Source organism: Eulemur rufifrons, chromosome 6 (genome assembly GCF_041146395.1).
Source record: "Eulemur rufifrons isolate Redbay chromosome 6, OSU_ERuf_1, whole genome shotgun sequence".
In the NCBI taxonomy this organism is placed as follows: domain Eukaryota; kingdom Metazoa; phylum Chordata; class Mammalia; order Primates; family Lemuridae; genus Eulemur; species Eulemur rufifrons.
Genome location: NC_090988.1, coordinates 10,219,638 through 10,241,272, shown reverse-complemented (window position 1 = coordinate 10,241,272; position 21,635 = coordinate 10,219,638).

Here is a 21,635-nt window from a genome sequence, read left to right as displayed (position 1 = left end):
GTGGTCGAACCCCCCTGCAATCAAGTCTTCCTCAATGTCTTTAGCAGGTATCATGGATATTGTCTTCTTTAACACCAGACACCTGCATGCCCCTTCCTCAGTCATTTCCTTTATTCCATTCTCAACTCAAATATCCCTTGTCAGAGAGACCCCTGTCCCTGTCTCTTGTCTTAGCCACCTTTCCTTTTCTTCATTGTTTTCATCACTCTCTGACAGCGTATTGTATGTCAGTTTGAGTGTTTGTCATCTGCGCAAGTTTCCTCTGTGTGTTCACTACTTCATCCCCAGAGCCTGGCATATATTAGACATTCAGTAATTATCTGAGGAGACGACTAAGCAGTGATTTCTTCTGCACTGGGAACTAGCTCTGTTGAGTGCAGGGAGGGAGGGGAAGGGGACTGTGTAGGGAGGTCAGTGCTCATCTATGCCCCTAAGAAGTCGATAGACAATGCCTGTGATGGAGGAATCAGAAATAGTGCAAACCCTGACTGCTACATGGAGGGGAATCCCAGGAGAAGGAGCTGAGAGTGGTGGGGAGAGTGGGTGTGGGTGTTGGGTGTAGGGTGGGATTTGGGACAGGATGGCTGATCTTCCCAATGAGCACTCTATGCCCATGGAGATGTTCCCTGATCCCCTGATGCTCTGACAGATCTGGACAAGCTTCATAGAGGCGTTCCCATCTCATTTGCCTCTCGTAGTTTATTCAACAGGAATCCCTTCCTGACCTCTCCAGGTCACGGCCCTGGGTCCAAACTGTGTTCACAATCCTTTCCTGGAGGTCTTTGAAGCCCGAATTGCCACCAGAAGGCCTCTCAAGTTTGTGCCAACCTGGAGCCAGGCCAAGCAGAGAGGAAGGAGAGAATTGAAAGTGCCTCAGTTGTTTCTCGTGTTCATCCCTTCATGTGTTCTTGTCCCTGCCCCACTGGTTATGGTTTTTCCTGGCACCTTGTCACAAAGCAAAGGACACTACCCAGACTTGAGTTTGCAACTGCTCTGCTAGGTCCGGCTGTATGACCTTGGAAAGAGATTCACCTTCTCTGAGCCTCTGTTCCCTCATTTGTAAGGTAAGGATAGTATCAGTGGTGATGTCTTAGGTGTCTGAGGTTAAATGAGGTGATGAAGGCAGACACACTCAGCACAGTGTCTGGCACATGCAGGCATTTATAAAGACTGCTCACTGAGTATTCAGGTTCTCCGTCCCTTCAGGATTTCAGTGTTGCTGATACTATACTAAATGTCTAATTATTGCTTTTCTTTTACAGCAATGCTGTCAGCCACGTATTATCCCTATTTTACAGAGAAGAGGAGGTTCTGAGAAAGTGCATATGTTGTTTATGCAGTTTATCTTGACTTCACATTCCATCATTCTCATGACTGCATAGACCCCATGACTGGAAATGCTGTATGTTGCACACATTCCAGGGCCACAGCTCCAGGGAGAATGACCAGAGGATGGAGCAGCCTATGAGCTGGGAGGACGTCCTCCTCAGACGCCTGAGGCCAGCTGCGAACTGCAGGCCTCTGCCCACTGCTCCCCACCTGACCTGTGCACACATGCTTGTCCCTCACAGGCTCTGGTCTCAGACGCACAGGGATGAGTCACATCTTCCCACTGCATTTGAGGGCCTCAGCTGCTCAAAACCCCATCCACCAATTTGTTGAGTTTGGAAAGTTTCAAACATACACCAAGGTAGAGAGTATCCTCCCATCCCTGTCACACAGCTTCAACTGTCATGCACTCGTGACCAGTCTTATTTTATCTGTTCCCCTCACTGCTCCAACCTCCATAGGTCATCCTGAAGCAACTTCCAAGGGGATTTTCATAGACAATTTTTTTTTCAGCTGGAGGCATCAGGATCCGAACACAGTATATTTATTGCCTATAATTTGATTTTAATTATGATTATTATCACATAACACAAGAGAGGGGTGGGATGGTGGGGAATAGAGGATTATTACCAATGTTTCACAGAGCAGAGGAGCAGGGATTGATTACACTGGAGCTTCCGTGGGTCTCAAGAGGAGAACTCCCTGGGGGTCTGACAGAGTCACTTTCCATTTGTCTGGGGGAAGATTCTGGGCAGTTGTCAGTCAATGTCCAGAGTCCCGTAGTCAGTGAGTCCACATAAGGATCCCGAGCACTAAGGTTCCTCTGAGTCTTTTGCAGAAACTGCAGAGAAAGGTCTCGAGGATCAGGGCATGTACAGCTAAGTTTCCTGGCTTCCCAGCCTGCATGGCCCGGCAGCAGACGGTGCTCACACACCCTGCACCGCGCTGTGGAGACGGTTCCTTCTCCACTGTGAGGGTTCACAAAGCCTGAAAGGAAAGCCCTATTCAAGGTGGGGAAATCTGTTTGGCTGCCCATATAGCCTTGTCGCTCTGTGATAACTCAGGGGTAGGACGGGTGACGTCACTGGGAGTTGAGTGAGTAAACGGATAGAGCAGTTTCCACCTTTCACTTGAGAACCTTCACGTCCCTGTGGCTCATGCAGGGGTGTGCTGGGGGCTGACTGGGGCCGGCCTGTGAGGGCTGCTGGGGTGTTTCAGGAACTTTAGGGGCCAGTTGTTGAATATGGGTATAATAAAAGATTAACTTATAGAAACTGACAAATAAATTATATTGAAAACAATGATAATACTCAAATCCTCCTCACTTCTTAAAATTTTACTATTTCTGACCTTTGCTCTTTAGGTTATTGGACTCTGGTGCGTCTGTGTGGTGGGCATACTACATAACAGTGTTCTACTGCACATCCCTCCTCAGCTCCCCATTCAGTGATGCCAGATGTTGGCTTGAAATTGCCATGGACACCACAGAAATGTGAAAACGCTGCCAATCAGGACTCTCCCCACCCTCCCTCACCCCACGTGCCAGTTGTTAAACATTTTCCAGCACACAGCTGGACTGAACCCATGTGTAACCTGGGAGTGAAGGATGACAAACTTATCTTCAGGACACTGAAATCTTTCAAACTCCTTCAGCACAGGAACTCATGTCTGACACAGTAACTGATAAATGTCTTTAAAACCAATAGGCAGGAATTTGGCTGTGGGGAAAGCCAGAGGAGGAGCGATAATTCACACTAATGGTCCAGCCCCATGTGTGCATCTTGTGTCCTCACTCGTGACTGCCAAAGGCTATCAGAGAAGCTTATGTGAGCCTCTGCATCCCCTGGAATCCCTGGAGTTCTGCCCCCTTGGTGCCAAGCTGCAGTCCCGCCCTGGATGCTCCCTGAGGCTGGGTGCCCAGGCCTGTGCCTGCACTGGGTGTGTGCACAGCGTCCCTGCTGTCGGTCCTTGGGACTGTGCCAGGGAGCAGGCTGCCTTCCTGTAATGGGAGGCAGGGAGGAGACGGAGCAAACAGAACACACGCAGTGTCTCGTGAAGCCACCACAGTCTCGTGAAGCCACCACAGTCTCGTGAAGCCACCACAGTCCATGACTGCACTGTGTCTCTGTCCTAAGACAGCGGGGAGGATTGTAGAGAAGTTTTAAGGAGCAACACGGGGCCAGCTGGGAGGGTGCCCCGTTCTTTGGCTCCGTGTCCTTGGGAAGGGGAAGATGTGAGGTGGAGATTTCAGGGGCGTCAGCAAGGACTCCTGGCCCCGACTGTCGGCCACGTGGTGCAGATGTGGGGAGACGCTCTCTGCTGGGGTCAGGCCTGAAAGAGGATCTCGGTCCTTAATGAATCTCTGGCAGCCACTGGGCTGACTGTGCACCTGCCTGGGGAGAACCGAGTCACCGCATCCTCCTCACCATCCTCACCATTTTCTTAATCCTTACAGAAATGCACAGCGCTTTTTGGCAAACATAAAGTCTTTCTATACCATAAGTGGTCCCTTTTAAACCTCCTTCATGGTAGCTGAGCAGGGGGCACTGCTGTCCAATGTCTCCTTGTGCTGAGATGTTTTTTCCAAGCTTTACTTTGTGCAGAATCTACAAAGAAACATTAGATTTTAGTTTCTCTTTTCGAGTGTACTGTATTAATTATATTAATATCCTTATAAAAATGATGCGTTCTTCCCTGCCCTGTGAATCTGTCATTGTCTTCTCTGACCCACAACCCCAGCACTAGGCACAGTTTGTAGTTCCTCAGCGGCCCCAGGCTAAAGGAGGCTCGCTTCTGCAGGAATGAGTGTAAGTAGGAGGTTGGAATAATCCCTGGCCTTGGGGAGCCTGGACAACTGGGCCTCTGGAATGGGGGTCACTGGGATGATCCCGGGAGTGGAGAGAATAGAATCCCCTAGGGCTGGGCAAAACAGCAGGGCACCCTGCCTTCTCTCCACACAGAGCATTCTGGGGCTAAATGGGAACTCCAGGAGAAACATTTGGTGAAAAAACTTACTCCCAGCAGGTCATAGTAAATTTTTTCTGCTGACGCATGTCCCTTATTGTTCATAATGTGGGGATGGCGCTATGGACCTTCTGTCTGTGTCTAAGGGAGTCACAGGTGGCATCTTTGACAGAAGGGATCTTGTCCTCTGATCTTCGGACACCAATTTGGAAGCTCTTTGGAGTCATTAAGACTTGGGTTCTATTGGCAGAGTGACAGGGTCCATGAAGTCTGTATCTCTGGGTTTGAATCTGCCATTTATTCTCTTTGTCACCTTAGCTAGATTGTCTCTCACTGATAAAATGGAGACATTAATAATCACCACATAGGCTGTTGTGTGAGAATCAAGTGGAGTATTGTTCAAGTATTTTGCCCTATGGGTGGCACATAGCAAGATCTCAATCAGTGTCATGCTGTTTTTGAGTGGGGTGTGTGACACAAGTTCCTGAAACCTCAGAGGTAGGCTGGGGTATGATGCTACCTCTGGGGAGTAAGTTCCCCATTCAGTGGGTTTCTGGTTTTCAATCTGGGAGAGAAGGTACAGAAGGGGAGTGGCTATGTTAGTTTTTGATGTCCCCTGTTGGAGTAAGAGTGGATGCAGATTCTGAGGTGTGCCTAGATTCACAGAGGAGCATGAAGCCAAAGCTACAAAATTATTCTCCAAATCAGTGTTTGCAAATTCCATTCATCAGTGCATAAGAACATCTAGTGTGCAATGCAGTCTGCCTGGAAGACTACTCTGCTATTTGGAGTTTAGTGCTTTATGTTTCAACAGCCTCGGCACATATCCACGTGCATATAATCAGGAGATTTAAATATCTGGCCTCACAGTCTTCAAGGAAGCAGTTTCCTTAAGTATGGAAGATCATGGCATAGTGGGTCTCACCTCTGCAGGTTCACTGGAATGTCACAAATCCTTTGGCTGAGTAAGGCAGACATGATTTTATTGTGTAGTTAAAAGCTTGGAAAGTGTGAGAGAAAGACCCCATGAAAGTCCATGGCTTGCTCGGTAGGGCCAGTGGAGGTGAGCAGAGCCAGGACCCAGGTGGGGCCTCTGGGGCTCCTCTCAGGCCAGTGCTCGCTCCGCCTCCTGGGGGAGCACAGCCCTGGCCAGGCTCCCATTGCCCGCCCCTCCCAGCCTGGGGCTATAAAGCAGGATTGCCAGGAGCTGGGCACCTGTGGCTCTGTCCTGCCTCTGTTCCTGCCTGCTCCTGGGGTCCCAGCGAGATGGGAAAGCACCTGCTGCTGCTGCTGCTGCTGGGCCTGTCCTTGAATGTGGGCTTCCTGCAAGGTGAGCCCCCGGGGGACAGTGGGGATGGGGTCCGGGTGAGCAGAATCACACATGTGGCTGTGGATTGGGGCAGTGAGCAGTGAGGGCAAGGACTGGATCTTTTCTTAGCATGAGATGGGCACAGCCTTCATCCCACCCAGTCCCTCTTTTGTCTCCTTCAGGCTCCTCTGCTCTCCTGCCAGTGTTAATACCTGATCCTCCCAAAGTCCTCAAGCTGCCTTCCCATGAGCCATTGGTTGTGTTTAATGGGGAGCAAGCAAGTTTTTTTGTGGGTGATGAAGACAACAAGGGCTGCTACAGGAAAAACAGCTACGAGTGTTCACCAGCCCTGGGTGGTGGGTGGGCTGTCATGGACCCCCGCAGCATTGAGCATCAATGGGAACTTCCTACCCTCCCAGTAAAGCCCATCCATGAGAGTACAGAGAGCATATCCAAGCCTGGGCAGACCCCATGCTCAGGCGCCTGCATGCCTTCCCGCAGTTATATCCCCAGCCTGAGCCCAGCTCTTTCAGCTCTTAGTGGGCACTGGCCCTGGTCCAGGCTGTGTCTGGGTCAGAGGGGGAGCTCCCTCTCCTGAGCAGTGGTGGTTATGGACCCCCAGAGAGCCTCATTATGCTGGTTTTGACTTTTCAGCTCTACAATGTAGCAAGTGCATTAAAATTGACGCTTACGGTGGTTGCGAGCGTGAGGCAGGCGTCTGCGAGATTGCGGATGGCCAGTGCTATCTGATAAAAGTCTTTAAAGGTAGGTGGGGCCTGAGAAATCTCTGGGGTGACCCTTGTCTAAGGTTGGGGGTCGGGGTGGGTGATTGGTGAGGGGTGGTATGAACCACCCATGGGACCCACATGGGAACCTAGGCCCCAGTGACTAGGAAGCGTGGCTATAGGATTCAGGGAAAGGCTCCTCAGGAACCGTGGGGATGGGTGCCGCAGAGGGGTAAGGAAGCTGTCTTGTGTTTGTCTTTCACTTAAATGAGTGCAGTATTGTTGTCTGGTTCTGGTCATTGGCCTTTAATTGGCCTAGTGACCTGGAACAGAGGCAGGGATCTTCTGTGTGGGTCCTGAGGGTGACTGGACTTGGGCTCCTACGACTCCAGTGAGTGGACCTGAGTGTGGTGCACTGTCTGGGAACTGGGGACCAAGTGAGGAGGAGGGTTGGGGGGTGGGTAGTGCACTGTCCATTCAGCCCTGCCCGCCCTCTCTTGGGTGGGAGGTGGATTGAACCCTAATGCACAGAGCCCCACAGCTGTCCCAGGAGAGCCCGCTAGGGGGCCTTACCTCAGTCCCCTCAATGCCTGCAGGCAGGTCCTCATCCCTCCCAGGGAGCCCAAGTCCTCAGTGGATGTGGCATGTTCTCCTCATCCTTGATTGATTGCTGATGCATTGATCGCTGATTCACTCAGCAGTATTTGTTGAACACTGTGCAGGCTCTGCTGGGCGCTGCCCTCCCCGCCCCCGTTTGTCTGCAACTTGAGCTTCTGGGGCCTCACTTACCATCTTCTCTGCCTCTCTCCAGGTGGAAACCTTCAGTACGCATACAGTGGTTGTAACCCCCAGTGTTCTTACATAAGGCTAGTGAATCAAAATCCTGATATGGAAATCAAATGCTGTGACTCAGATCTATGCAACAAGTTTTAAGAATGAGACCCAGATTTTGCTTTCATCTGATTAATACTAATTAATACTAATGTATATAATGTTTATTTATTGTTATAAACAATGTTAAAAGCAACATCGATGTGCTTTATATATGTTTTATGTCTAAGAAAGATTTTATCAGTATAGATTTCCCTGTTTATTTCAATAACCTAGAGACATGGTTTCTAGGTTTTCTTTCCAGTTCTGGAATGTATAGTGCTCAAATCTGCAGATGTATATTTCCATACGTGTGCATCAACCCTTGCTCTGGTTTACAAAAGTTCTAGCCATCTCTTAACTCCTAGGCCTTGGGCCTCTATTCTGGGCTTAGTGGCACGCCTTCTCCCTCCTTTTGTTCCTTCCCTCCTTCCTTGTCTCCCTTCCTCCCTTCTCTGCTCATTTTTGCTGTCTTTTTTACTTCCTTCCTTTTTTGTGTGAGCATTTATTGACTCCCATTTATGTGCCAGGCTCTGTGCTTGGCCCTTGAGAAGAAATAAGTAAGACACAGTTTTTTTCCTCAAGGAACTCCCAGGTCAGTGGAAGAGGCAAACAATGAAATAAGTAGTTATAATGCAATGTAGTCAGTATTGTAATAGAGTGTTTGTGACTGTCCATAGGTGGAACACCTGCCCTAAACCAGAGATTTAAAGGAAGTATTTACGGAGGAGATAATATTTCACAGATAAAAATATATAGTTCACCCAATGGATATGCGAGGGAAGGGAATATGCAAAGTCACAGAGGTGAGGACATGGAGTGTTGAAGAAACTGCCAATAGTTTGGAGGACTGAAGATCAGTGCAGAAGCATAGTAGGACATCAAGGGAAAGAGCAGGAAAGTGTATCATAAAAGATGTTGGTTGCTGTGTTTAAGAGTTTAAGATTGATTCTGATAGCAATGAGTGAGTCACTGATAGATCTGATACAGAGGAGCATTTTTCCAAATGAACACCAAGTAGCAAAGTGAACAATCTATTACACCACATAGGGCAGTTATATGGAAGGTGTGATAATGCTGTTGCACAGTTTTGAGTAAGAAATGATGAGTCTTGAAATGAAGACAGTGGGCATGGGTTTGGACAAGGAGGATTTTAGTAGTAGACTCTTTAAGTGTCTATATAACTTAGTAGGTATGGCTATTTATGTTTGGTGTATTGTGATGACAGAGTCTTCTTAGATGATCTTCAAGACATGGGGTGACTAGATTAATGGTGGTAAAATCAGTCATGGAGAGAATATAGTTTCCTTTCTTTTTCTTCCTATTTCTGTTCATTTTCACCTCAGGGCAAGCAAGGGGTGTTAGAATGTGAAGTATCTGTGCCTCTGCAAAAAAAAAAAGTTATCTACATAGGAAATATACAATCTACAGAATGGGAGAAAATATTTACAATCCACATGTCCAATAAAGGGCTAATATCCAGAATCTACAAAGAACTCAAACAAATCAGGAAGAAAAAAACAAACAACCCCATTAAAAAGTAGGCAAAAGATATGAGCAGAACTTTTTATAAAGAAGAAAGACAAATTGCCAACAAAAATATAGAAAAATGCTCAACATCACTAATCATCAGGGAAATGCAAATTGAAACCACAATGAGATGTCGTCTTGTCCCTGTCAGAATGGCTACTACTAAAAAGTCCAAAAACAATAGATCCTGGTGTGGATGCAGATAGAAAGGAATGCTTATACACTATTGGTAGGACTGAAAATTAGTACAACCTCTATGGAAAACAGTATAGAGATTTTTCAAAGAAATAAACATAGACCTACTATTTGATACAACAATTCCACTACTGAATGTCTACCCAAAGGAAAAGAAGTCATTTAATTAAAAAGACACCTGCACTCAAATGCTCATTGCAGCACAATTCACAATTGCAAAGATGTGGAATCAATCCAAGTGCCCATCAGTTCATGAGTAGATTAACAAAATGTGGTATATGTTTATGAGGGAGTACTACTCAGCAATACAAAAAATGAATTAATGTCTTTTGAAGCAATATGGATGGAACTGGAGACCATTATCCTAAGTGAAGTATCTCAAGAATGTAAAAAGAAACACCACATGTACTCTCTAATAATTTGGAACTAATTGATGGGCATACATGGGCACAGAAAGAAGTAAAAGTCATTGGAAATCAGGAAGGGGGAGGGGCAGGGGAAGGGGTAAAAACCTACCTAATGGATACAGTAAACACTATTTGGGTGATGGGCACACTGATAGCCCTGACTTAAGCATTATAAAAGCTATCCATGTAACAAAAACATTTGTAAACTCTTAATATTTTGAAATTAAAAAAAAATCTATGCCTTTCAGATAAAAGAGAACACGGTACTGATAAAACATAAAAACATAGAAATCATATCAAGTTTCTTTTCTGACCCTAATATAATAAAACTAGAAATCAATAACAAGAAGTAAATCTGAAGTAAGTTGTGTAAAAACCTGGAAATTAAACAACACGCTCTTGAATTTCCCATTGGTCAAAGAAGAAATTAAGAAAGAAATTAAGCCATTTCTTGAAACAAATGAAAATAGAAACACTACATACCAAAAATCTATGTAATAGAGCAAAAGCAATACTATGAGGGAAGTTTATACAAATAATGTCTATATCAAAATATAGAGAGATTTCAGAGGACTTACTGAATGATGCACCTTAAGGAACTAGATAAGCAAGAAAAAAAACAATCCCTAAATTAGCAGAAGAGAAGAAATAATAAATATCCAAGAAGAATTAAATGAAGTTGAGACCCAAAACAGAAAACATCAATAAGACAAAAAGTTGTTTTTTTGAAAAGATAAATGAAATCAACAAACTTTTAGCTAGACTAAGAAAAAAGAGAGAAGACCCCAAGAAATAAATTCAGAAATAAATTCAGAAATGAATAAAGGGACATAAGAACTGAGTTCACAGAAATATAAAGAATCTTGGAAAATACAAGAGGTGCTATATCACCATTGTTTCTTATAGCTGAGTAGTACTCCATGGTATACATATACCACATTTGATTAATCCACTCATGTATTGATAGGCACTTGGTTTGTTTCCCATCTTCGCAATTGTGAATTGTGCTGCTATAAACATTTGGGTACAGGTATCCTTGTCATAGAATGTCTTTTGCTCTTTTGGGTAGATGCCCAGTAATGGGATTGCTGGATCAAATGGTAGGTCTACTTGTACCTGTTTAAGGTATCTCCCTATTGCTTTGCACAGAGGTTGCACTAGTTTGCAGTCCCACCAGCAGTGTATGAGTGTTCCTATCTCTCTGCATCCACGCCAACATTTATTGTTTTGAGGCTTTTTGATAAAGGCCATTCTCACTGGGGATAAATGATATCTCATTGTGGTTTTTTTTTTTTTTTTTTTTTTTGAGACAGAGTCTCACTCTGTTGCCCAGGCTAGAGTGAGTGCCGTGGCGTTAGCCTAGCTCACAGCAACCTCAAACTCCTGAGCTCAAGGGATCCTCCTGTCTCAGCCTCCCGAGTAGCTGGAATTACAGGCATGCACCACCATGCCCGGCTAATTTTTTCTATATATATTTTTAGCTGTCCATATAATTTCTTTCTATTTTTAGTAGAGATGGGGTCTCGCTCTTGCTCAGGCTGGTCTCGAACTCCTGAGCTCAAACGATCCGCCCACCTCGGCCTCCCAGAGTGCTAGGATTACAGGCGTGAGCCACCACGCCCGGCCTCATTGTGGTTTTGATTTGCATTTCCCTAATGATTACAGATGTTGAGCATTTTTTAATATGTTTTTTAGCCATTAGTCTGTCTTCTTTTGAAGAGTTTCTGTACATGTCCTTTGCCCACTTTTTGATAGGGTTATTTGGTTTTATCTTGCTAATTTTCCTGAGTTCTATATAGATTCTAGTTATCAGCCCTTTATCGGATGTTCAAAAACTATATAAAATCACAAATATCTAAAATTTTATTAGTCATGATTTTAATTGTCATATTAAACCTTTTCTAAAGTTATATTTATATAAATATTTTATTAATAAAAATTTTCAAGAAATTATACAAAATTTATGTCTAATATTCCTAATATGGTAGTCATAAAGTACTATATAAGATAAAAATAACTAAACATTCTTAATTAACAATGTTTATCAAATTTTAACAATGGCTATTCTAAGTTTTTGTTGTCCACAGAAATTTTTCTAAATTCTTCTCTACAAACATTTACAATGAACTGTAGTCCAATTACTTTTCATAAAAAAGTAACTGGGTAAAATGAAGAAAAAAATACAATCAATAAAAACATAAATATATATTTCAGTTTAGTTAAATAATTATATTTTTTCCAATCTATAATTGGTTTTGATACTATTAAATATATACTATTATATATAATTTCTATAATAGCTTTATAATAGTCCAAATGAGGTATTATGTTAGATAAAAAGAAGACAATGTCAAATAATCCAAATCATGCTAATTAAAACATAGATACGATCCAAAACATGCTTTTCAACAAACGGACAAATATACTCACTGGGCCCTGTGCTCATTCGTTACCCCTACAACTGAAACGCACAGACTTCCCTATGAAAGAGCCTTCCCAGCTGCATGAGACAGTCGGGGTTGGCCGGAGAAACACAACCAGGCAGCGGATTTATGACGAAGAGGAGAGCTTGTGAGACGGAGCAGCAAAGGTCAGGAGCCACGTTTGCTCCTCTCTGCTTGCCAGCGTGATTCCACAAAGCCCCTGATTCCGGGAGGACACACAGCTCTCGGAAAGAGGCTTTAAAGAAAAACAAGATAGATCACATGGCTCTCCATGTCTCTTGCCTGAGTCACTATGTTCTTTAAATGATAAGTTACCCTGGTCCTTGTTTCTTCCTATTCATGAGAGAATGCCTGACCGGGTTAGTGATTATCCTTCTATAATGTATAACTGGATGTACCCAAACCTTGATGTAATTCTACTTTACTATGGTGTTTGAAAAACTTTCATGTAATTTTATACGTACTAAACCCCAACCACCTGCATGTGAACAGTAGGATAAAATACTGTGCCAGTCAGGAGAGGTCTCTCGAGAGGACTGCTCCCAGCTATAAGCCTGAGTCTAGAGTTCTCAACAAGACCCTGCCCCAAGAATTTGTAAAGACAGAATCCCAGGGACACTGGGTTTCCATTCAGGAAGCACCTGCCAGACGACAGGTGTTCCCAATCCAGGTGGTTTCCTTGGAAAGTCCAGAGGCAAAACTGGAGGGGAAGACTTTGAATCGTGCTGCACCACGCAGCAAAGCTGTTCCTGAACTGGCGGGTCTCTGAAGCAGAGAGGAGGAGGCGGAGAGGAAGCCACCCGGGCAGGCTGAGAGCAGCTGGGCCTCTAAGTCAAAATGTCCCTATGCCCTCACAGGAGAAAGAAAGAGCTTTGAAATGTGATGTGACCAGAGAGGCATGTGACCACAGAGTGTGAGACGTGATGTACAACAAAGGACACTGGCTGAATTTGTGCCTCTGGCTGCAGGGGCTGCATGCGGGTGCAACCTTGCTACATTTTTCCACTCTAATGAGAGATAAGACCCCTCCACCCACCCCCAGCCCGGAATTCTCAGGTCACTGAAGTTAACTTTGGAAAAGGAGGAGTTGAAGCAAAGGCTTCACCTGCTGCCCTCGTGATTGACCATAGAATGGGATGGGACAGAAATCATCACAGCTGAGGCTCAGGAATGCGGAGTTGGTGACACTCCTGGCCCTGGGAGTGGGGACGGGCAGATCCCACATCCCCTGAGGGCTCCCTGAAAGAGGCCCCAGGACAGGCCTCTGAACAAGCTCCCTGTTTGATCCACATGTGGGTCAGCTGGGCCCAGAGGACAGTGGCCACTAAACAGCAATGTTCTGTGCTGTCCACACCCCCAGCCCCTTTTGTCGAGGAAGAAGAAACTTGAAGATGGAGGCACAGCTAACATTTGAAACTTTTTTCTCCTTTCTGATTGTTTATTGATTTCTTTATTGATTTAGTGGCACTAAAGGCCAGGACTTGGAAGAGGTGGCCGTCTGCTTTGGCAGAAACAATCCACGTGTATCAGGACACAGTGGCCGCTGGCTTTGCTGAGCACCGTGTGTGCAGCCCCGGTCAGAACAGTGCTGCCCTGTGGGTCATCACTAGACCCAGAACCGAGAAGGGGCTGCTGAGCTGAAGGTGCCCGGAAATAAAGAGGAGGACAAAGCACTGAAGTTCCTTTGAGCATTGCCGCATCCGGGGAACCTCTGCACTCCCCATGGAAATGGAAACGGGGGCCAAGCCATGTGCCCCCGCCCAGGTTCCAGTTTGAGAATCACCAAGGGTAGTAACTTCATTGAGCAATGACAACTGGATGGTTCCTGTTTTGTTCAAAGGCAGAGCTTCTGTGAATGCGGCCTCCTGAACCCTCTGTGCGAGCTCTGTGACTAGAACAGAAGGCACAGGTGGCTGAGTCCTCTGTGACACACCTGGGTAGGGCCTGCTGGGGTGGATGAGGCTCACCTGACAGCCAGGAGAATGGGGAACCCTGGGGACCTGCTAAGGCCTAGGATGTTCATGCTCTTCACATTGGTTTATTCCCAGAAAATGTCCTCTTTGATCAATTCACATCTTTTTTAAAAACTGTGACCCAGAAATTCATTGCCTGGGGCAGTATTCAACATGCATTGGGACCTGTTATGTGTCAGACCCCATCTGGGTGCTGGGGACACAACAGTGGGTCAGGGCACTTCCATGGGGGCTCTGAAGGGCCATGGGGGGCATAGGAACAGATAAGTTCCACAGCAGTGTCGGGACACACATGACACAGATCAGAATAACGTGTAATGGGGACAAACGAGATTATAGCTTCCTTGAAAATCAGCCAGTGACAGTGAAGCTGAGTCTTGAAGGAAGAACTGGAGCTCCCTCCCCTGGAATGGGGAAAGGAAGCCCTTGCATGTGTGAAGGCGCAGCGGGGCAGCCTCATAGGAGTTAGGACAGGGCTGGGGACAGGGCAGCTATGTGGCATATTTGTTTGATGCCTTGCTGAACTCATGTTTACATGATGTGTGAGAGTGCTAAGGCTGCCATCATCAAATGCCACAGACTGGGTGGCTTAAACCACAGACATTTGTTCTCTCACAGTGTGGAGGTTACATGTTCAACGTCAAGGTGTAGGCAGGTTTCATTTTTCCTGAGGCCTCTCTCCGTGGCTTTCAGATAGCTGTCCTTTCTCCAGTGTGCCCCAGCATCCTGGGTGTCTGCTTTTGTGTCCAAATTTACCTCTTGTTATAAAAACACCAGGAAGATTGGATTAGGGACTCCTGACAGCCCCATTTTTTCTTAGTCATCTGTTTAAAGGCCCTGTCTTTACAGTGACATTCTGATGTTATGGGTTTAAGGTTCAACAGAGGATCTTTAGGTGACAACGATCAGCCCCTAACGCACATTTTACTTTGCTGTGAGTGCATTTCCTTCATGTTCTGTATGTGACCTGAGGTGTCAATATAGATGTACCATGTTACAACCCCTGGCCTCTGTGGGAGGAGGGGAAGGGGACAGGCTGAGGTATGGCAAGGTGAGGGATGGACGTAGTGGGTTTGCTGTGATGTGTGGTGGGGGGTCGAGGGTGTTGTGGATTAGAGGGTGAGACACTCAACTGAAGGGTCCTCCTCCTGGCTTCTCACGGTGATGGCCTGGCTCTCTGTCTTCACTGCCATTACCCGAGGGCTTGGGAGGAGAGTCAGTCCTGTGTTTATTTTTAATATTGTCACTGATAGACAGTGGGACTCAGGACAAATCACTTAACATTTTTAATCCACAAAATCCTCACTGGCATAGTAGGTATAACAACCTTCCCTATGGGATGATGTGTTCTGAAGAGTCCCGCTGGGGCACACCTGTGAGGTGCCTTTGGAACCCGCAGAAGCTGTTCACATCTGAGGAGACCAACTCCGTCCCTCCAGCAAGGGGGTGAAACTTTGAGCCTGCCCTCCGGTTTCCCAGCAGTGCTCTTGGGCGTCAGTGAGAGAACTTTTCTCCAGAGAAAGAGAAAGAAAGAGAAAGAGAAAGAGAAAGAGACAGAGAGAGAGAGAGAGAGGAAGAGAAAGAAGAGAGAGAAAGAGGGTCTCTCAGCTTCTTGGGGCTGTCCACAGTGCTTCTCACGTGGCCTCCATCTTCAAGACAGCCACGGCAAAATCAGAACCTCCCTGATTTCCCCTTCTGCCACACGCTTGAGATAACTTTCTGCTTTTACAGGGTTCATGTAATAGAGCAGGCCCAGCACATAATCTCCCTTCACAAAATCATGGGAGCGATGGCATATTTACACGTTCCACCTGCATTCTAAGGAACAGCGATAGGACCAGGGCAAGAGCCTTTGTGGTCTTAGAGTCTTAGAACTCTGCAAACACAGGGCAGGATGCACACCTTTTATCAGGCAAGTTAAAGCTTTCCCAGAAACATCCCTTCTTAACACACCCTCTGCTCTTTCTGATTTTTTTTAGAGTTACCATTTATTTTTAAAATATTCCTATTTACCTTATATTTTATTTTGTTTTGCTTTATAATTTTTATTTTTAATTAAAATGGATGTATAATATTTATACATATTTATGGGCCATGTGGTATTTCCACATAAGCATAGAATGTGTAATGATCAAATCAGGGTATTGGGATACCCATCACCTCAGTCATTTATCACTTCTTTGCATGAAGAACATTCTAATGCTACTCTTTTAGTTATTTTGAAATATAAAATATATTATTGTTAGCTATAGTCACCCTTTTGTGCTACTAAATCTTGTTCCTTCTGTCTAACAGTATTTTTGTACCTATTAACCATCCCGCTTTCACCCCACCTTCCAAGCCTCTGGTACCATCATTCCATACTCTATCCCCATGAGTTCTATTTTTTTTAGCTGCCATGTATGAGTGAGAACATAAGATATTTGTGTTTTCTTTTGCTTCTATTTAGGTGGTGAATTACATTTATAGATTTTCATATGTTGAACCATCCATGTATCTCTGGGATGAAGCCCACTTGGTCGTGACGGATTATTTTTTTGATAAGCACCTGATTTAGGTTTGCTAGGATTTTTTTTTGAGAATTTTTGCATATATATTCATAGGGGATATTGGTCTGTAGTTTTCTTTTTTGTTGCATCTTTTCCTGGTTTTGCTATCAGGGTGACATTGGCTTCATAGAAAGTGTTGGGGAGGATTCCTTCCTTCTCACTGTTGTGGAATAATTTCTTTAGGATAGGCACCAGTTCTTGGTAGATCTGGTAAAATTGGGGTGTGAAGCCATCTGTTCCGGGACTTTTCTTTTTAGGAAGGTTTTTTATTGGTGCTTCAATTTCAGTACATGATATTGTTCTTTTCAGGAATTCTATTTCTTCCTGACTGAGCCTAGGGAGGCTGTGTGTTTCTAAGAATTTGTCCATTTCCTCCATGTTTTTAAGTTTATGTGCACACAGGTATTTATAGCATTCATACATGATATTTTGTATTTCTGTGGCATCAGTTGTAATTTCCGCTTTTTCATTCCTGGATGGAGCTTATTAAAGTCCTTTCTTTTCTGCTTCTCATTAATCTTGCCATAGGCATGTCAATTTTGTTTATTTTTTCAAAGAAGCAACTTTTTGTTTTATTAATCTTCCATACAGTTTTTTGTTATTAACTTCATTTAGTTCTGCTCTGATCTTTGTTATTTCTTTTCGTCTGCTGGGTTTAGGGTCAGTTTGCTCATCCTTTTCCAGTTCTTTGAGATGATTCATTAGACTGTTGATTTGTGATCTTTCTGTCTTTTGGATGTAGGCATTTATGCAAATAAATTTTCCTCTCAGGACTGCTTTAGATGTGTCCCACAGATTTTGATAACTTTGTGTCTCCTTTGACATTTAGTTCAAAGAATCTTTTGATTTCTATCTTAATTTCCTCCTTAACGCAATAATTGTTCAGTAGAAGGTTGTTTAGTTTCCATGACATTATGTAGAGATGAGAGTTTCTGTTGGAGTTGATTTCCAATTTTATTCCACTGTGGTCTGAGAAGATGCATGGTATAATTTCCATTTTTTAAAATTTCTTGAGACATGCTTTGTGGCCTAGGATATGGTCAGTCTTAGAGAATGTCCCATGAGCTGATGAGAAAATGTATTCAGTGGTTTTGGGTAGAATGTTCTGTAAATGTCTGTCAGGCCCATTTCTTCTGGAATTCTGTTTAAGTCCATTGCTTTTTTGTTTATTTTCTGTTTGGAGGATCTGTCCTGTTCTGTCAGACGGGTGTTGAAGTCTCCAGCTATTATGGTGTGGCTGTTTATCATTTTATTAGATCAAGTAGAATTTGCTGTATGAATCTGGGTGCAGCTAAGTGAGGTGCATAAAACTAAGGAGCTAAAAGACCTTTACAGGGAAAACTACAAAACACTGAGGAAGGAAATAGCAGAAGACATTAACAGGTGGAAAACAATACCATGCTCATGGGTCGGCAGAATCAACATTGTTAAAATGTCTATACTACCCAAAGTGATCTACAGATTCAATGCAATCCCTATTAAAATACCAATATTTTTTGCAGATCTAGAAAAAAATAATTCTATGCTTTGTATGGAATCAGAGAAGACCCCATATAGTAAAAGCAATCTTAAGCAAAAAGAAGGAATTGGGTAGCACCAATATACCAGACTTCAAGCTATACTACAAGGCTATAGTAACTAAAACAGCATGGTACTGGCACAAGAACAGAGACATAGACCAATGGAACAGAACTGAGAACCCACATATAAAACCATCCTCACATGGCCATCTAATCTTTGACAAAGCAGACAAAAACATACACTGGGGAAAAGAATCCTTATTCAATAAATGGTGCTGGGAAAATTGGATAGCTACATGTAGAAGACTGAAACAGGACCCAAACCTTTCACCTCTGACAAATATCAACTCACAGTGGATAACAGACTTAAACCTAAGACATGAAACTATAAGAATTCCAGAAGAAAATGTTAGAAAAACTGTTATAAAAATCGGCCTAGGCAAAGAATTTATGAATAAGACTCCAAAGGCAGTCACAGCAACAACAAAAATAAATAAATGAGACTTGATCAAATTAAAAATCTTCTGCACAGCCAAACAACCTGTCACGAGAGCAAACAGACAACCTATAGAATGGGAGGAAATATTCGCATGCTACACATCTGATAAAGGGCAGATAACTAGAATCTATATAGAACTCAGGAAAATCAGCAAGAAAAAATCAAACAACCCTATCAAAAAGTGGGCAAAGGACATGAACAGAAACTTTTCAAAAGAAGATAGACTAATGGCTCACAAACATATGAAAAAATGCTCAATATCTCTAATCATCCGAGAAATGCAAATCAAAACCACAATGAGATATCACTTATCTCCAGTGAGAATGGCCTTTATTAAAAAGTCCCCAAACAATAAATGTTGGTGTGGATGCAGAGAGATAGGAACACTCATACACTGCTGGTGGGATTGCAAACGAGTACAGCCTCTATGGAAAATAAAATGGAGATACCTCAAAGAGCTACAGGTAGAACTACCATTTGATCCAGCAATCCCATTACTGGGCATCTACCCAAAAGAACAAAAGACATTCTATAAAAAAGACATGTGCACTATAATGTTTATAGCAGCACAATTCACAACTGCAAAGATGCAGAAACAATCCAAGTGCTTATCAATACACTAGAGGATTAATAAAATCTGGTATACGTACACCATGGAGTTCTACTCAGTCACAAAAAACAGTGGTGATGGTGATTTAGCACCTCTTGTATTATCCTGGATGGAACTGGAGCCCATTATACTAAGTGAAATATCACAAGAATGGAAAAACTAGCCCCATATGTACTCACCATCAGACTAGTATTAACTGATTTAACTGACCAACAGTTAAGTGCACATATAGTAGTAACATTCTTTGGGTGCTGGGCAGGTGGGAGGGGGGAGGAAGCGATGGGTATAGACACACCTAATTGGTGCAGTGTGCACCATCTGGGGGCTGGACATCCTTCAAGCTCTGACTTGGGTGGGGCAAAGGCAACATATGTAACCTAAACATTTTTACCCCCATTATATGCTGAAATAAAAAAAAAATAAAAAATTTTAAAAAGGATATTTGTCTCTTTGTGCCTGGCTTATTTCACAAAACATAATGTGCTGCAGTTCCATCCCAGTTTTTGCACTTAACAGGATTTCATTTTTTAAGGCTGAATAATGTTCCATTGCATATATGCACCACATTTTCTGTACCCATTCACCTGCTGATGGACACTTAGGGTCATCCCATATCTTGGCCATGGTGAATCCTGCTGCAATAAAAATGAGAGTGCAGATATATCATTCGTATACTGATTTCCTTTCTCTTGGATATGTACCCAGCAATGGGATTGCTATATCATATTATGCTTCTATTTTTTCATTTCCTCACTCTCTACCCTTTAGATCTTCTCGGATTTGATAATTTGCTAGAATGACTCACAGAACTCAGGAACGCACTTTATTTGTGTTTATCAGTTTCTTATAGAGGCTACAACTCAATCAACAGCCAAATGGAGGAGATACATAGGGACAAGGTATGGGGTAGGTGGGGTGCAGAGCTTCCATGCCCACTATGGTGTGCCATTCCCCAGCCCATCAGTGTGCTCACCAACCCACATGGTCTTTGATTCCTGACCTGGGGATTCTATGGAGTTTCATTACATAGGCATGACTGATGAAATTACTCACTATTAGTGGAGCTGAACTTTCAACCCTCTAATCACTGGGTTGGTTTTCGTGGTGACAAACCCCCACTGTGAAGCTATCTAGGGCTGCCCCATAAGTCATCGTATTACTATACAAAAGACAGTAAATTCCAAGGATATTAGGAGCTCTGTACCAGGAACAAGATCAAGTTAATTATTATTATATTAGTATATTATATTATATTATTAATTTTTATTATTACACCACAAATAGATTCCCAGCATGGCTATAAAGAAAAGTCCCAATATAATTGCCGTGTAGCTGGTTAGAGAGGAACCCTTCTAGATTAGGGCAGGAGGATGGATGGCTGAAAGTGGATGTCTCCAGAAAAAATAATGGAAGAATATATTATCTGATAACCCTGATGACAGCTATGAAGAAATTTATATAGAGAATCTGTGGGAAGGTGTGGGAAGCTTAGCTATAGGTATAAAATTAGCTAAGTAAATGATAAAAGAAGATAATTAGTACTTGTAGGAGAAAGAAAATGTTATCTTATGAAGGAAATGTCATCCTAGTACTCATTTCACTTGTCCAGGCTCAGTTGCAGCACACAGGCTAAGGTCTAGTCAGTTATTTTCAGCAGAAATGTGTGTAAAACAAGGAGTTGGATGCTTAAAATGATTGGAATAGTGAAAGCAGTTGGGTGCAAGCTGGGCCTTTGGGCTTAGCTCCCCAACCAACACCTGGGACTGGCCTGCCAGAGGAGCTGCCGCCTCTGTCACAATCAGGAAAGCCACCTGGAGTGTCAGGGAGCTTCTGCAGGAACTGCTGGCTTCAGGAGGCGCCACAGTGAACCAGGAGTCAGGAGTCTGCTACCGCCATGACATTTAGCTGTAGATCCACTGCAAGCAAGCTAGATTGGTACTGGAAGAAATGGATGACTAGTACCCTTCTCTCTGTATCATAAAGCTGGGGCCTGGATCTAGAATGCTGTTGCTGCAAAAAGAACAAACAAAATAACAAAACAAATTTCCATAATATATTTATGACCATAAACTTATAGAAATAGCACAAAGATGACCTTCATTTCTACATTACAAAATAAATACTGATTTTTTTTTTTTTTTTGAGACAGAGTCTCACTCTGTTGCCTGGGCTACAGTGCTGTGGCATCAGCCTGGCTCACAGCAATCTCAAACTCCTGGGCTCAAGCTATCCTCTTGCCTCAGCCTCCCGAGTAGCTGGGACTACAGGCATGAGCCACCATATCTGGCTAATTTTTTCTATATATATATTTTAGTTGTATAGCTAATTTCTTTCTATTTTTGTTTTAGCAGAGATGGGGGATCGCTCTTACTCAGGCTGGTCTCGAACTCCTGAGCTCAAACGATCTGCTTCCCCTGGCCTCCCAGAGTGCTAGGATTACAGGTGTGAGCCACTGCACTCGCCCATAAATAGTGAATTTTTAATCATATTGGCAAATGTAGTTCTAAGCTTTCCAGGAATAAATCGATATTCAAAGGGATTGGGGAAGATGTTGACTGTGAATTCATTAAGGCAAGAACAACACAGCCCCCATCTCAGACCTTCACATTCACTGCAGCTTCTGCCTAGAGTCCTTTTCCCTCCAGGACAAAGACTCTCTCCCAATGAACTTTAATTGGCCTCTTTGAGCCCTCTTCCTGTCTAGACTGACC